Here is a 17,194-nt window from a genome sequence, read left to right as displayed (position 1 = left end):
TGTCCTAGCTTTACGGAGGGCTTTTTTATAGAGCAACAGACTCTTTTTCCAGGCTAAGTGAAGATCTTCTAAATTAGTGAGACGCCATTTCCTCTCCAACTTACGGGTTATCTGCTTTAAGCTACGAGTTTGTGAGTTATACCACGGAGTCAGGCACTTCTGATTTAAAGCTCTCTTTTTTAGAGGAGCTACAGCATCCAAAGTTGTCTTCAATGAGGATGTAAAACTATTGACGAGATACTCTATCTCACTTACAGAGTTTAGGTAGCTACTCTGCACTGTGTTGGTATATGGCATTAGAGAACATAAAGAAGGAATCATATCCTTAAACCTAGTTACAGCGCTTTCTGAAAGACTTCTAGTGTAACGAAACTTATTCCCCACTGCTGGGTAGTCCATCAGAGTAAATGTAAATGTTATTAAGAAATGATCAGACAGAAGGGAGTTTTCAGGGAATACTGTTAAGTCTTCTATTTCCATACCATAAGTCAGAACAAGATCTAAGATATGATTAAAGTGGTGGGTGGACTCATTTACTTTTTGAGCAAAGCGAATAGAGTCTAATAATAGATTAAATGCAGTGTTGAGGCTGTCATTCTCAGCATCTGTGTGGATGTTAAAATCGCCCACTATAATCTTATCTGAGCTAAGCACTAAGTCAGACAAAAGGTCTGAAAATTCACAGAGAAACTCACAGTAACGACCAGGTGGACGATAGATAATAACAAATAAAACTGGTTTTTGGGACTTCCAATTTGGATGGACAAGTTTCGTGGGGTGAAACACCACCTCCACCTCTAGTCAGGAAAAACACTGCAGGAATGTAAGTACTTATCCGTATAGCAATCTCCTGCTGTTCTTCTCTCTGTACAAAGGCAAAAAGTATTTTCTAGTCAAAGAATAATTCGCTGGCTGGATATGTTACCTTCTGGGTCGAACGATATCTCGGCAAAGAGGTGGAGATGTCGTCTGGCTGATATACCGACACTGATCTGACGAATGGTGACAGCTGTCAAAGATGATGAGCGGCAGCTGTCACTCTGGCTGCTCCTGTGAGGCGGCAGCGCCCTCTGGTGCCTGGAGCCCGCACTCCAGGCAGGGTGCCCTCTGGTGGTGGTGGGCCAGCAGTACCTCCTCTTCAGCGGCCCACACAACAGCCATACAATAATTATGTAAAACCCCAATGGTCAAAACGACCCCCTGTGAGCAAGCACTTGGCTACAGTGGGAAGGAAAGACTCCCTTTTAACAGGAAGAAACCTCCAGCAGAACCAGGCTCAGGGAGGGGCAGTCTTCTGCTGGGACTGGTTGGGGCTGAGGGAGAGAACCAGGAAAAAGACATGCTGTGGAGGGGAGCAGAGATCGATCACTAATGATTAAATGCAGAGTGGTGCATACAGAGCAAAAAAACTCAGTGCATCATGGGAACCCCCCAGCCATCTAAGTCTATAGCAGCATAACTAAGGGATGGTTCAGGGTCACCTGATCCAGCCCTAACTATAAGCTTTAACAAAAAGGAAAGTTTTAAGCCTAATCGTAAAAGTAGAGAGGGTGTCTGTCTCCCTGATCTGAATTGGGAGCTGGTTCCACAGGAGAGGAGCCTGAAAGCTGAAGGCTCTGCCTCCCATTCTACTCTTACAAACCCTAGGAACTACAAGTAAGCCTGCAGTCTGAGAGCGAAGCGCTCTATTGGGGTGATATGGTACTACGAGGTCCCTAAGATAAGATGGGACCTGATTATTCAAAACCTTATAAGTAAGAAGAAGAATTAATTCTAGAATAAATTCTATTCTAGAATTAACAGGAAGCCAATGAAGAGAGGCCAATATGGGTTAGATATGCTCTCTCCTTCTAGTCCCCGTCAGTACTCTAGCTGCAGCATTTTGAATTAACTGAAGGCTTTTTAGGGAACTTTTAGGACAACCTGATAATAATGAATTACAATAGTCCAGCCTAGAGGAAATAAATGCATGAATTAGTTTTTCAGCATCACTCTGAGACAAGACCTTTCTGATTTTAGAGATATTGCGTAAATGCAAAAAAGCAGTCCTACATATTTGTTTAATATGCGCTTTGAATGACATATCCTGATCAAAAATGACTCCAAGATTTCTCACAGTATTACTCGAGGTCAGGGTAATGCCATCCAGAGTAAGGATCTGGTTAGACACCATGTTTCTAAGATTTGTGGGGCCAAGTACAATAACTTCAGTTTTAGCTGAGTTTAAAAGCAGGAAATTAGAGGTCATCCATGTCTTTATGTCTGTAAGACAATCCTGCAGATTAGCTAATTGGTGTGTGTCCTCTGGCTTCATGGATAGATAAAGCTGGGTATCATCTGCGTAACAATGAAAATTTAAGCAATACCGTCTAATAATACTGCCTAAAGGAAGCATGTATAAAGTGAATAAAATTGGTCCTAGCACAGAACCTTGTGGAACTCCATAATTAACTTTAGTCTGTGAAGAAGATTCCCCATTTACATGAACAAATTGTAATCTATTAGACAAATATGATTCAAACCACCGCAGCGCAGTGCCTTTAATACCTATGGCATGCTGTAATCTCTGTAATAAAATTTTATGGTCAACAGTATCAAAAGCAGCACTGAGGTCTAACAGAACAAGCACAGAGATGAGTCCACTGTCTGAGGCCATAAGAAGATCATTTGTAACCTTCACTAATGCTGTTTCTGTACTATGATGAATTCTAAAACCTGACTGAAACTCTTCAAATAGACCATTCCTCTGCAGATGATCAGTTAGCTGTTTTACAACTACCCTTTCAAGAATTTTTGAGAGAAAAGGAAGGTTGGAGATTGGCCTATAATTAGCTAAGATAGCTGGGTCAAGTGATGGCTTTTTAAGTAATGGTTTAATTACTGCCACCTTAAAAGCCTGTGGTACATAGCCAACTAACAAAGATAGATTGATCATTTTTAAGATCGAAGCATTAAATAATGGTAGGGCTTCCTTGAGCAGCCTGGTAGGAATGGGGTCTAATAAACATGTTGATGGTTTGGATGAAGTAACTAATGAAAATAACTCAGACAGAACAATCGGAGAGAAAGAGTCTAACCAAATACCGGCATCACTGAAAGCAGCCAAAGATAACGATACGTCTTTGGGATGGTTATGAGTAATTTTTTCTCTAATAGTTAAAATTTTGTTAGCAGAGAAAGTCATGAAGTCATTACTAGTTAAAGTTAATGGAATACTCAGCTCAATAGAGCTCTGACTCTTTGTCAGCCTGGCTACAGTGCTGAAAGAAACCTGGGGTTGTTCTTATTTTCTTCAATTAGTGATGAGTAGAAAGATGTCCTAGCTTTATGGAGGGCTTTTTTATAGAGCAACAGACTCTTTTTCCAGGCTAAGTGAAGATCTTCTAAATTAGTGAGACGCCATTTCCTCTCCAACTTACGGGTTATCTGCTTTAAGCTACGAGTTTGTGAGTTATACCACGGAGTCAGGCACTTCTGATTTAAAGCTCTCTTTTTTAGAGGAGCTACAGCATCCAAAGTTGTCTTCAATGAGGATGTAAAACTATTGACGAGATACTCTATCTCACTTACAGAGTTTAGGTAGCTACTCTGCACTGTGTTGGTATATGGCATTAGAGAACATAAAGAAGGAATCATATCCTTAAACCTAGTTACAGCGCTTTCTGAAAGACTTCTAGTGTAACGAAACTTATTCCCCACTGCTGGGTAGTCCATCAGAGTAAATGTAAATGTTATTAAGAAATGATCAGACAGAAGGGAGTTTTCAGGGAATACTGTTAAGTCTTCTATTTCCATACCATAAGTCAGAACAAGATCTAAGATATGATTAAAGTGGTGGGTGGACTCATTTACTTTTTGAGCAAAGCGAATAGAGTCTAATAATAGATTAAATGCAGTGTTGAGGCTGTCATTCTCAGCATCTGTGTGGATGTTAAAATCGCCCACTATAATTATCTTATCTGAGCTAAGCACTAAGTCAGACAAAAGGTCTGAAAATTCACAGAGAAACTCACAGTAACGACCAGGTGGACGATAGATAATAACAAATAAAACTGGTTTTTGGGACTTCCAATTTGGATGGACAAGACTAAGAGTCAAGCTTTCAAATGAATTAAAGCTCTGTCTGGGTTTTTGATTAATTAATAAGCTGGAATGGAAGATTGCTACTAATCCTCTGCCCCGGCCCGTGCTACAAGCATTCTGACAGTTAGTGTGACTCGGGGGTGTTGACTCATTTAAACTAACATATTCATCCTGCTGTAACCAGGTTTCTGTAAGGCAGAATAAATCAATATGTTGATCAATTGTTATATCATTTACCAACAGGGACTTAGAAGAGAGAGACCTAATGTTTAATAGACCACATTTAACTGTTTTAGTCTGTGGTGCAGTTGAAGGTGCTATATTATTTTTTCTTTTTGAATTTTTATGCTTAAATAGATTTTTGCTGGTTATTGGTAGTCTGGGAGCAGGCACCGTCTCTACGGGGATGGGGTAATGTAGGGATGGCAGGGGGAGAGAAGCTGCAGAGAGGTGTGTAAGACTACAACTCTGCTTCCTGGTCCCAACCCTGGATAGTCACGGTTTGGAGGATTTAAGAAAATTGGCCAGATTTCTAGAAATGAGAGCTGCTCCATCCAAAGTGGGATGGATGCCGTCTCTCCTAACAAGACCAGGTTTTCCCCAGAAGCTTTGCCAATTATCTATGAAGCCCACCTCATTTTTTGGACACCACTCAGACAGCCAGCAATTCAAGGAGAACATGCGGCTAAACATGTCACTCCCGGTCTGATTGGGGAGGGGCCCAGAGAAAACTACAGAGTCCAACATTGTTTTTGCAAAGTTACACACCGATTTTATGTTAATTTTAGTGACCTCCGATTGGCGTAACCGGGTGTCATTACTGCCGACGTGAATTACAATCTTACCAAATTTACGCTTAGCCTTAGCCAGCAGTTTCAAATTTCCTTCGATGTCGCCTGCTCTGGCCCCCGGAAGACAATTGACTATGGTTGCTGGTGTCGCTAACTTCACATTTCGCAAAACAGAGTCGCCAATAACCAGAGTTTGATCCTCGGCGGGTGTGTCGTCGAGTGGGGAAAAACGGTTAGAGATGTGAACGGGTTGGCGGTGTACACGGGGCTTCTGTTTAGGGCTACGCTTCCTCCTCACAGTCACCCAGTCAGCCTGCTTTCCCGGCTGCTCGGGATCTGCCAGGGGGTAACTAACGGCGGCTAAGCTACCTTGGTCCGCACCCACTACAGGGGCCTGGCTAGCTGTAGAATTTTCCACGGTGCGGAGCCAAGTCTCCAATTCGCCCAGCCTGGCCTCCAAAGCTACAAATAAGCTACACTTATTACAAGTACCGTTACTGCTAAAGGAGGCCGAGGAATAACTAAACATTTCACACCCAGAGTAGAAAAGTGCGGGAGAGACAGGAGAAGCCGCCATGCTAAATCGGCTAAGAGCTAGTAGCTACGCTAAGCTAGCGGATTCCTAAAAACACGCAAAGTAAATAATGTGTAAATAATTTAGAGGTGATTCAGCAGAAGGAGTGCTTTAGTTAAGGCACGTAAAGATTACACTGGGAAACAAATCGTAATGTAGATAACTAGATCAATCTAACTGCGCAGATTAAACAGCTAACAGATACAGCAAAACACCGCTGTGCTCCGGAACAGGAAGTGATACAATACCGCAGTGAGAGCCAACCACCAGTAGAGGCAAGCAAAATGACAATTATGACTATAATTTGAGACTTTTTAAAATCATATTTATAACCATATAATTGGGCTAAAAAAGACATTCAAGTGACATCCTACACATGCTGTCTATTACAGTGCAGTTTAACACACTCTAATCAGCCAATCAACAGTAACTTTCTGCAAAGATATGTTAAGTGGATAACCAATACTAAATGCAAGTTGTTTCTGTTATGTGGGACACTGAAGAGGAGGTACTGCTGGCCCACCACCACCAGAGGGCGCCCTGCTTGGAGTGCGGGCTCCAAGCACGAGAGGGCGCCAGACCCAGAAGAAGTGACAGCTGTCACTCATCACACCAGCTGTCACTCATTCACACCACCTACATAAGCCGGACTGCAACTCCACCTCCCCGCCGAGAAATCAACTACCGAAGAGGTAATTTTCTCTGCTGACTCAAATCATTGAGTAATAATCTGAACTTCTTTTGCAGCCATTATCCTGAGGTGTCTGCCTTATCTGTGGGATTGGCGTTTGGTGTGATCAGCGACGGCTTCGCTTCACACTCCAATCAGATAAGTGGTAACAGGAGCTGCTAGTGTGTTCCTACTTGGAGGTGGAGGTTCTCCCTCCTAACTGTGTACAGACTGTGGGATTACTGAGTGTGCGAATTCACACTCATCCATCCTGTCTTTGTTTCTGCCAGCAGTACCAGGGTCGACAGCCGAAGACAGAGGCCACCTGGGGACTCGGGACTTGGCGGCTCTGGTGTTCTTCAGGCCGTTGGTGGTGGAAGCCGTGTGGGACGCGGCTCATCTCTCGTCGGGGGTCTTCTATCTTCGAGCCTGCCCACACGTCACCTGGTGTTAATTGTCTATTTATATTTTGTGTGAATTTAGTTGTGTGTTGTCACAACATTAAATTGTTACTTATTGGCTTATTCATTGTCCGTTCCTTTGCGCCCCCTTTTGTGGGTCCGTGCAGTGGGTCCCAACAGTTTCCTTTTATTGAGGTTCCTCAGTATGAAGGGAAATGAGAAAAGGATAATTATGAAGGCCAGAATCCACAAATGCACTTCATAAGTATAAACAAAAAAGTACTCCGAGAACAACAAACAGAAGACATGTCAATAGTCAAGACTCGAATATTAAATCTTCTCAATATGTGCTCAAGTCAAGGCCATACAAATCTCAAAGAACATGGACAGGGATTATTCTGACTGACTTCATGTCAAAAGCAGCTCATCGAGCAACTCTGTTGGAACAACATGGGTATAGCAAAATTGATATTGGTAAAGCATGAGACAGAGCTCTAAATACTGACCGTGCTTCTTTACTTAAGAAAAAATCTAAATCTTCTTCAACATCTAAATTGTTTTTTTTCTACCTGCTATACTCCATTTACGGGAAGAATAAAAAACATAATTTATAAATATTGGCACATTCTGAAGAGTGATCTGACACTTAAAGACATCTGTGGTGAACCGCCCAAATTTATATTTAGGCGTGCCCGAAATATTCATGATAAACTTGTTCATTCAGATATGATTATTCCCGTCTCAACTGCCTGGCCCTCCAGCCCACCAAAAGGTTTCTTCAGATGTGGCAACTGTGCACATTGTTCTAATTCCACTAATGCTTCATTTTTCTCTCATCCTCGTACTGTTGTGACATGCCCACCTCTTCCACAATTTCTCGGATAGTCACAGGACTGAAAAGCCACCGAAAGCCGTCTGAATCTTCCGAATGGTGAAAGAGGTTGGCATCATTTTTCGGAGTCCAGTATGTCCTGTGAGACTTCAACGCAGTGGCACTTTTGCTCCGTCAGCAGCTTCATGCCGAAGCCATCTGCATGAATTTCGCTGCCACTCTTTTCATGGCAAAGTTGTGCGGCCGTCTTTAAACCGGTTGTACCGCTCCTTAATCTGTGTGATGCCCATAGGATCGTCACCGAAAGCCGTCTGAATAATCCGAATGGTTTCCACCTGGCTGTCGCCCAGTTTCTGGCAAAATTTGATGCAGTCGCGCTGCTCCAGTCGTTCCATCTTTTTCTTTGGAATGAAAAAACGCAGAGCGCACGACACACACCTCACACAAAGGCTGCTTACCAGGAAATGACGCAATCGACAGGCGTGAAAAAATTCACGCATGTGCACGAAGAATCAAGGTTTGCTCATGCAAGCACACGTGATTCAAATCCATTTTGAAAAAAATAAAAAGGTCGGATACTTTTCTAACAGACCTCGTATATCGCATACCAGGTATCATGGATCAGTTTGGATATGTCAAAATACTTGCAGAGGTCATGTTGCCTTATGCTGAAGAGGACATGCCCTTGAAATGGGTGTTTCAACAAGACAATGACCCCAAGCACACTAGTAATCGAGCAAATTCTTGGTTCCAAACCAACAAAATTAATGCCTCACAGATGTGAAGAAATCATGAAAAACTGTGGTTATACAACTAAATACTAGTTTAGTGATTCACAGGATTGCTAAAAAAGCAGTTTGAACATAATAGTTTTGAGTTTGTAGCGTCAACAGCAGATGCTACTATTATTATGAACACCCCCTTTTCTACTTTTTTTTACTAATAGCCCAATTTCATAGCTTTAAGAGTGTGCATATCATGAATGCTTGGTCTTGTTGGATTTGTGAGAATCTATTGAATCTACTGGTACCTCGTTTCCCATGTAACAATAAGAAATATACTCAAAACCTGGATTCATCTTTTTAGTCACATAGCACTACTATTATTCTGAACACTACTGTAGAAAGACCTGAAGTGACCTTGATTAACAAGATGATTAAAATTAAACTGCATCTGCATTAGTTTTGTATTTTGTGACTTTCATTGAAGTGAAAGTCTATTTTCATGTCATATTTCATCATTGAGGTGTTCTTAAAAATAGTGTTGTGTTAATATTGTCTCATTCTTGTGAACCCAGTATTGTGTATCATATTGGTTAATAAAAATTAAGAGTTCCATTTAAGTTTATTTTTTTCTTAATTTCCATTTGGAAAGTTCTCCCCACAACCCATAACTAGACTAAATGGTTGATGATAAGTGAGTGAAGTTCTCAAAAGGTATTTTATGAATGGATAAAAACCTTCAGAAACCACATACTCTTTTTTTCTGTCTTGATTGAATCTTTCTTTATCCTGCATAACAACACACTTGTGCTTTTAATTTGTCAATAATACCATAATACTGGGACAAATACACACTGACAACAACAATGATGAAAATGTGTTTTTTGATGCTGAACGTTTATTGCAGGAATTTAAAAGCTTTGCAAAGATTTATCTTATCTTTGAAAGGAAACAATGTGAAGCCCCCCCCCACACACACACACACACACACACCACCATGTTTACTTTAAAGTTTTTAAATGTTTGCATAATATTGCCTGCAGTGAAAAACGGTAATGCGTCATTAGGCTGTCATGTGGACACCGACGGAAAGGTGAAATTCATCAGTTGATGATCACATTCTTTTTTGACAAATAAAGGGTCTCCTCTTCAAGCATTGGACGTCATGCCAGCTTCCCCAAGCTGTAAAATATTTAACATAAAACATTAGTTTCATTTATAATCTGAACTATACAGGATAACACTACGATTTTGCAAAACAAAATCAGAAAACAGGAAGAGATGGATAATGCAAAAAGAAAAAAGAAAAAAAAGGAAAAAAGCAGTGATTATTACATTCATTTTGACTTCTGACAGACAGTATGGAAACAAGATATTTCTTGTTTTGTGTGTTAATGTTCATTCCTGCATTTCAGAATTGTTCCGCATCACAAAAAGACAGGGGACAGGAGGAAAATAAAGGCAAAATAAAGGCAAAAGGAGGAAAATAAAGGCAAATAAAGAAAGATGTGATATCAAACAGGTGATGTCAACATGTGACTGTTATCATGATTTTGTACAACAGCAGCGTCCATGAACGGCTGAGTGTTTGAGGACCAGTGATTGGTGGAACATCTCCACATTGTCAAGAAACATGTTAGAACATGACTTAAATCTTTAAAAAACAATGATCCTCAAACAAATACTGGATGGGATGTGAATATTGCTTCATGAATAATTTCACGTTGGTAACTAGATCTAACATAAAGTGTCACGTCACCTCCCCTTTTAGTCATACTGTTTGTTGCAAAAAAGTCATATCTCTCAAGCGGGACAGCATCCACATGTTCCTCCTTTAACCATGTCTCTATAATTGCAATAAATGAAAAATGTTTATTAGAACTCTTTAAACAGTCTTGAATTTTTGAAATATTATTAGTGAGACTTCTACTGTTAAAATGTATGATTGCAAATGTCCCATCTATCATAGAATAAATGTCTTAAGTATTGTGAGAAACAATGGTAAAATTACAGTGATAAATGCTTTGCATCCAAAAGATTTTGGAATGTGTTGAAAGCCTTTAATGCAGGGAAATACATTAGTAAAATAAAATGAAATTGACAACAGGGAAAATCTTGGTCCAAACAGACTACAATAAAATAGAAGTCAAAGTAAATGGAAGGATCACTGCAATTTGTTTGTGATTCTGTTTTTTTTTCTTTTTCTTTTTTTTGCCACATTAGGAACAGCCTGTAAACTAGTCACCAATTATAAAATAACCGGCATTTAATGTACAGGAAGTACATTAAACAAGGAGAAAACACATGACATTTAAATGTGAGTTCATAGCAAGACTTGATAGGTTTTGACCAAGGGTATAACAAGTTTTTGCCCATTTTTACCAATTTTAGATATGTTAAACTGACTAAAACTGATTTTAGGCAGGTTTTTTTTTTGTTTTTTTTTTGGCATCATAGTGTTAACAGGTTTTAGACCATCACAAATCCAAACCTGACAACATGACTTCAGCTGTATTATCACTGTGGCAGTTGTGTTTGCACATTTTCCATCACTTCTTCAAATTCTGTCTTTACACTTGAAGATTATCTTCACATACAGAAAAGCCACTTCAATAAAAAAAAAAAAAAATCATATTTTTCAATCTTTTCAAGTTAGAAACTGCTCCATTTCTGTTGAACTTACAATGATAGTTAGTCACCACGCAGTCCTCCCTTTTGGCCAAGTTGTTTGACAGATCCAAAGTCCAGTGTGAGAACGTCATCGCTTGGTTTCCATCAATCCAGATGAATTTGTTCTAAAAGAGCCAATGATTCACACAACATCTTTAATTGTTCAGACATTTTTCAGGTTTTTCTTTTTTGCAACCTTCCAGTGATCCAACTGTGAACCCCCAAACCATGAATCAGGAGAGGCTTCAGTCCCATTGTTAGGAGGGACAGCTGCCCTGTCATTAGGAGGAGGCTAACTAGAGCACAATAGGTGCTAATTAGAGCAACTGTTAGTCACTGCCAATAGCAATCTGCCTCTCAGTAGGAGGGGTCTGGTTAGGTTTAAAACTCCAGCTTTTTCTGGCTTCTGTTTGTTCTTCTCTACAAGAGTCATACTTGCAGCTGCATGTGTTCGCTTTTTAATGTGTGCACACAGTCGCGTGTACCATGCCGCTATTAAACCAGTTCAGTGCTATTTTCTGCCTCTGTTGAAGTGCGCTCTGTTCTCTACTGCAGGTGTGGTGCAGCTCAAAAACAGAGTCATTTAACATTATTATTATTATTAATATTATTATTTGTCTTGGTGGATCACTTTCATTGTGTACAAATGCTGCTGAGTCTAGCTGTGTTAAAGGCTGCCGTGAATGAAACGCTGTGACTCGTTAAACTTTTAAACCTTCGGTTGCTCCGATCAGGTCCACTGATTTGATCAGACCTGATTGATCAGGGCGGTTGATGAGCGCACCGACATTCAGCAAGTGCGCTTTTATTTTAAAGTCACAGGTTTGATCAGACACAGAGAGAGAGAAACCACGACAGAGGGAGAGAGAGAGAGAGAGACAGAGTGAGAGTGAGGGAGAGCGCGCGCGAGAGAGTGAGCGACCGACCTGCTGTTTCTGTTGTATTTCCGGATTTTTGAGTTGAGGTTCGATTCCATGTTCTGATCACACACAGGTGCTATGGGCTGTGTGATCATGTGATCATGTTCTCAGCTGATTCCTCTGGATGCACGCTCTCAGTTTTTGGTTGTGTACAGGAGCGCAGTGTCGCACAGACTTGCATGCAGTAACGCTGTGCTGTGCAGACCTGCTTAAAACAGCGTTCAGCGCTCTACGCTTTCTTACGCTGAAGAAAATTAAACATGTTTAGCTTCTTCCGTCCTACGCACGTAGCCCTTAACATACTGCTGCGTAGGGAGAAAAAAACTCAACGTAGAGCTGCTAAAAGTAGGCGTAGAGCTCCTCAACTCACCGTAGACAATACGCTACAATGAGCAGCTCTGCAAATACACCAATGTGAAAGGGGCTTACCAGAGCAAGAAATTTAGCTGAGGAAGCTTCTGCGAATAGAAGCGAAACTTCCTTGCGTCAAGCAACCCAGTCCAGTCGAAGATTCAAGCTTCTCTACTATGTAAACCACCTGGACAACTGAGAGCCTTCACAGAAACATAAACATTGTAGAAAAAGAATCAACACTAGTTTCTAACCTCAGGAAGGTAGACAACAAGCTACAACCTTATTTCATCCATATGAACCGTCCTCTGAGCTGGAAAAATAACAGTGACATGAACGAGCAGACGGCGGAAAAACAGAAGAGTTTCATGTTTTGGGGTTTAACATCCAACGCTTGTTCTCTACTTACATTTCATTGTAAAATAAATGTTGACCACTTACATTACGTTTAACGGCCCCAATCCAGTACTCTCTCTTTTTGGAAATTTTCAGAGTCTCACAACTCACTTGCGAAAGGTCTTGACTGCTAAGAATTGATACCAAGTGTCCACTCATGCCTGTACAGTGATTCTGAGAAAATTAGGGAACAAATTGAATCATTATTAATGAATCATTTCACTGTGAATGAAAAAAAAGAAGTGGAAATGTGTTTTTCATATTGTACTGATATGTAGTTTTGTAATCACCTCAGCTACGGCAAAGGGTTCCGGGGAAGAGAAAACCTTGAAACAGCGATGCTCATCCAGCTTGCGCCATCCATCATTGTTACACGGAACGTTTGGAATTGTCTGACAGTGATGTTTCAATAAAGATTCAGTGATGTCTTAAATACATACACACACACACACACACACATAAAAGAATGTTGTTAGGGTTTATTCCTGTTTTCTGCAATATTTATGACTGTTTGGTTCTTACTCGCATCAGACTCCGGCATCAAGACCAGGACCACCAGAAAAAGGACAGCGGCGACCACAACAGCACGCATGGCTCCCAATTCTCTTCTGATGAATATGACCTGAACATGACATGGTTAATGTTGGTTACAAACGAGTGGTTCCACATCCTTGTCCTCAGAGACCATGTGATCTGCACATTTTCCATCTCTCCTGCTCTACCACAAGCTAACAGACAGCTGCAACACCTTTCAGCAGAACATCAAGAGATGGACATATAAATATTCAGCTGAGTGCGTCCCTGAGGACCAGGGTTTGGTCCCCAGCACAATCAACAAATGAGTTCCTAATTGTTTAGATTTCTCTGTCAGAGAAAGCAGGGAGACATTTTTAGTTTTCCAAAAGCATTGAACTCACCACAGATAATCTCTTTTCTTTCCTTCTCTCCCCTGCTTCTGGAAACCAGCTGGATCTCTGTCTTGTATTTATAATCAGGGCTCATCCCTAAGTACATAACCAAGTTACTTGTTTAAACACAAATCAGCATAAGACCGGTTTATCTGTATGTTTGATTTATGAAAATAGGTCATTTACATCGCTGAAGACATGAAGCAGAAGATGAAAAACACGGCAGAGGAAAATAACCAATGAATTAGTTTAGAAACATAATTCTTTGTCCAGTATTTAATAATAGAACACAATAGAGCTTTTCGTGTCATTGTACATATACACAACAAAATTTGTCCTCAGCATTTAACCCATCGTAATTACAGTTAGACACAATCCAACCACTAGGAGCAGTGGACAGCCACAGTCCAGCCTGGTACTAACTCCAGATGTAGAGATGCTGCCTTGGTCAGGGGCAGAGAAAGTAGAAGACCCTAAATAAGGATGTTTTTGACTGTGAGAGGAAACCCACAGAGATACAAGGAGAACATGCAAACTCCACACAAAGAGCGGAAAGTGATGCCGTGACCTTCTTGCTGCGTGGTACTAGTGCTAACCACTAAACCTTGTTTACAGTTGAAAAAATGAAGTAAAACACGTAAGATCAGAAACTTTTGCTTCCAATTTCAAGAATTATTAAGATATGTGAGTTAAACTACCCATCTGGCGTAAAACGTGGACCAAATTCCAATGCGGATCTGACTGTATCCACAGTAGTGACCCTGTAGAAAATGCAGGCAGTTAATATGTCAACAACAACAAGTGAGTCAAACTACCCTGAGCTGTAAGGATGTCAAGAAGATCCTCTCATAAGGCAGCCACAGCTTGAGCATTTGAATTGAAAGGGTGTCATAATCTCCTTGATCACTCAGGGGTCCAGAAACATTTAAAAACATAGATTTGGACTCATCAGTGAGTTCATGGACTGCAAATGATCAAATACAGAGCACTTCATGTGTTTCCCTTGTTGCATTTAAAAAAATTCCATTTTTATTTAGAGGAAACTATTGGCTGCTGCAGTTTTGAGCTTTATACTTTTATTCTACAGTGTGGAGAAGAGAAGCCTCACATCTCTGTTTTACTTTCTGTGTGAATGGTTTTAAAATGTAATAATAACATATCAAAGAAGGAAAACAATATTTATTTTAAAATAGCTGATATTTTCAGTCCCTCGTGTCATTTTCCTGATTTGAAATTGTTTCTAAGAAAAAAAAAAATCCATACTTCCTCATCACTTTTTTCTAATTTCACAGATAGTAAAACTATTTTTTATCAGTTGATTACGAACAAACTGCTAAGAAAAACAAAGAAACAAAAAAAAAACAGTTTATCACGTCCACCCGCATGCTGAAATCACCTGCATTATTTGCAAGGTTGGGTAGGATTACTTTGAAAGAATACATGTGGATTACATGTATGTATGTACATACAGTTGGATTACTTGTAATCTGATTACTTTTGGATTACATTTCAAAGTAATAATGTAATCCAAAAGTAATCAGATTACTTGTAATCTGATTACTTTTGGATTACATTTCAAAGTAATCCTACCCAACCTTGATTATATGTTTATTTTTTATAAGTACCATTCTGTGTTCTGAACTCTGCCAATATCATCCCTGTTGTCAGACTGAAGGTTTACCTTCAAAGTTTATTGTCATTGAAATAAGGCTCTTTAAATCATAAATGCTGTGTTCCCCACAGCCGCTTCAGAAACACCTTCAGACTGGACTTAAAAAAAAAAAGCTCCACTCTACAAAAAAAAAAAGTCAGAAAACAGCTTGACCTCCGCCGTGTTTACAATTGATTTGGGCTTGAATCAGCAGGTGCCGTTCAAGTGATGACATCGCAACAATATGGCCGCAGTTGAATCAGAATCAGAATCAGAATGCCTTTTATTGTCATTATACATTGGTACAACGAGATTAGGGCCATCCAGTTGCAGTGCAATAAAATAGAATAAAAATAAAAATAAAATAGAATAAAAATAAAATAGTGCAAAAAAAAAAAGATAAAAGAGTGCAAGAATATATATTAAAAACAAGATATAGAGAAAAAAATTCAACAATGTAAGGAAAAAATATATATACAATTGACACTAATGCAAGGTGCGGCTTGGGATATAAATATATTGCACAGAAATGTATATTGTCCATTGGTGATTGGGTTATTGCACATGGTTAAGCTTGCATGAGGAGGATCAGTGCATGATAGAGTTCAATGTGGTTATGGCTTTGGGGAAGAAACTGTTTTTTAGTCTGTTTGTTTTTGTCCTTGTGAGCCTGTAGCGCCTCCTTGAGGGCAACAGGTCAAACAGAGCAGAGCCAGGGTGAAAGCAGTCTTTGGAGATCGCTTTGGCTCTACTGAGGCAGCGGGAGGTGTAAATGACCAACAGGGAGGGGAGAGGGGGGGCGCTGATCTTCTGTGCTGCCTTTACAACCCTCTGCATTCTCTCCCTGTCAGCAGTGGTGGAGCTGCTAAACCATACTGTGATGCAGTATGTCAGCAGGCTCTCAATGGATGAGCGGTAGAAGGCCAGCAGCAGGTCGGTGTTGAAGTTGTACTTCCTGAGGACTCTCAGGAAGTGTAGCCAGTGCCGAGCCTTCTTGAGGATAGAGGAGGTGTTGACGGACCAGGAGATGCAGTCTGAGATGAGAACGCCGAGATACCTGAAGGTGTGGACCCTTTCCACACGCTCACCGTTGATGAGAAGGGGGGCAGGGTCGGTCCAGTGTTTCCTGAAGACAATGATGATCTCTCTGGTCTTCCTAGTGTTCAGAGCGAGGTTGTTCTCTGAGCACCAGGCTGCCAGCTGCTGGATCTCCTCTCTGTAGGCAGGCTCATCACCTCCGGAGATGAGACCGACCACTGTGGTATTGTCTGCAAACTTGACGATAAGGTTGTTTTTGTGGGCCGGTCTGCATTCGTAGGTGTAGAGGCAGTAGAGGAGAGGGCTCAGCACGCAGCCCTGTGGAGAGCCGATGCTCAGTGTGCTGGTGGAGGAGAGGTGGGGGCCGAGTCTCACAGTCTGGGGATGGTTGGAAAGAAAGTCTTTAATCCAGGCACATGTGAGAGAGTGGAAGCCGAGAGTGTCCAGTTTTATGGTGAGTCTGTCCGGGATTATTGTGTTAAAGGCAGAACTATAATCCACAAAGAGCATTCGGACGTCGCGCTGCGGCTGCTCCAGGTGGTTTAGAGCAGAGTGGAGAGCTACGGCGATGGCGTCCTCTGTGGATCTGTTTGCCCTGTATGCAAACTGGTGAGGGTCAAGGTCTGGGGGGAGGTGGTCCTTGATGTGCTGAAGAACCAGTCTCTCAAAGCACTTCATGATTACTGGAGTGAGGGTCACCGGGCGGTAATCATTCAGGCTAGTGATGGGAGACTTCTTTGGCACCGGGATTATGGTGGAGGTTTTCAGGCAGGACGGGATGACTGCTTGGTCCAGGGAGAGGTTGAAGATCCTGGTGAAGGTGGGGGCGAACTGGTTAGCACACGCTCTGAGCACCTTGCCAGGTACTCCGTCTGGGCCAGCAGCTTTCCTGGGGTTCACTGCGAGGAGCACTAGCCTGACATCATGCTCTTTTACAGTGAGTGGAGTGGTGCGGGGACCAGGTGGGGGCAGGGGGAGGGCAGGAGCAGGTGAGTGCAGCTGGGAAGATCCCAACCGATCAAAGAAGCTGTTAGCTCCTCTGCCAGTGGTGCACTCAGGTACGCTGTTGGAGCATCACAACCCCGGAAGTTTATGATGTCATGTATTCCTTGCCACACCCTCCGTGCGTTGTTGCTAGACAGATGGGACTCAAGGGACTTGAGTGCTGAATGGGCCTGAAATGGAGC

At 41.4% G+C, this 17,194-nt stretch overlaps 1 long non-coding RNA gene across 1 annotated transcript in view; it reads right to left on the bottom strand.

Moving 5' to 3' along the window:
- Positions 1–13,339, bottom strand: part of LOC117532259 — a 68,941-nt gene extending 55,602 nt beyond the window's left edge. Inside the window, exons 1-2 of the long non-coding RNA XR_004566822.1 lie at positions 13,328–13,339; positions 12,933–13,032 (exon numbers count right to left, since the gene is read on the bottom strand). This is a non-coding gene — a long non-coding RNA (uncharacterized LOC117532259). The remainder of the gene's footprint in view (positions 1–12,932; positions 13,033–13,327) is intronic.
- Positions 13,340–17,194: the final 3,855 nt, after the last annotated feature.

This window comes from Thalassophryne amazonica, chromosome 2 (assembly GCF_902500255.1).
Source record: "Thalassophryne amazonica chromosome 2, fThaAma1.1, whole genome shotgun sequence".
Lineage (NCBI taxonomy): Eukaryota > Metazoa > Chordata > Actinopteri > Batrachoidiformes > Batrachoididae > Thalassophryne > Thalassophryne amazonica.
This window is presented reverse-complemented; position numbering and strand designations above follow the sequence as displayed.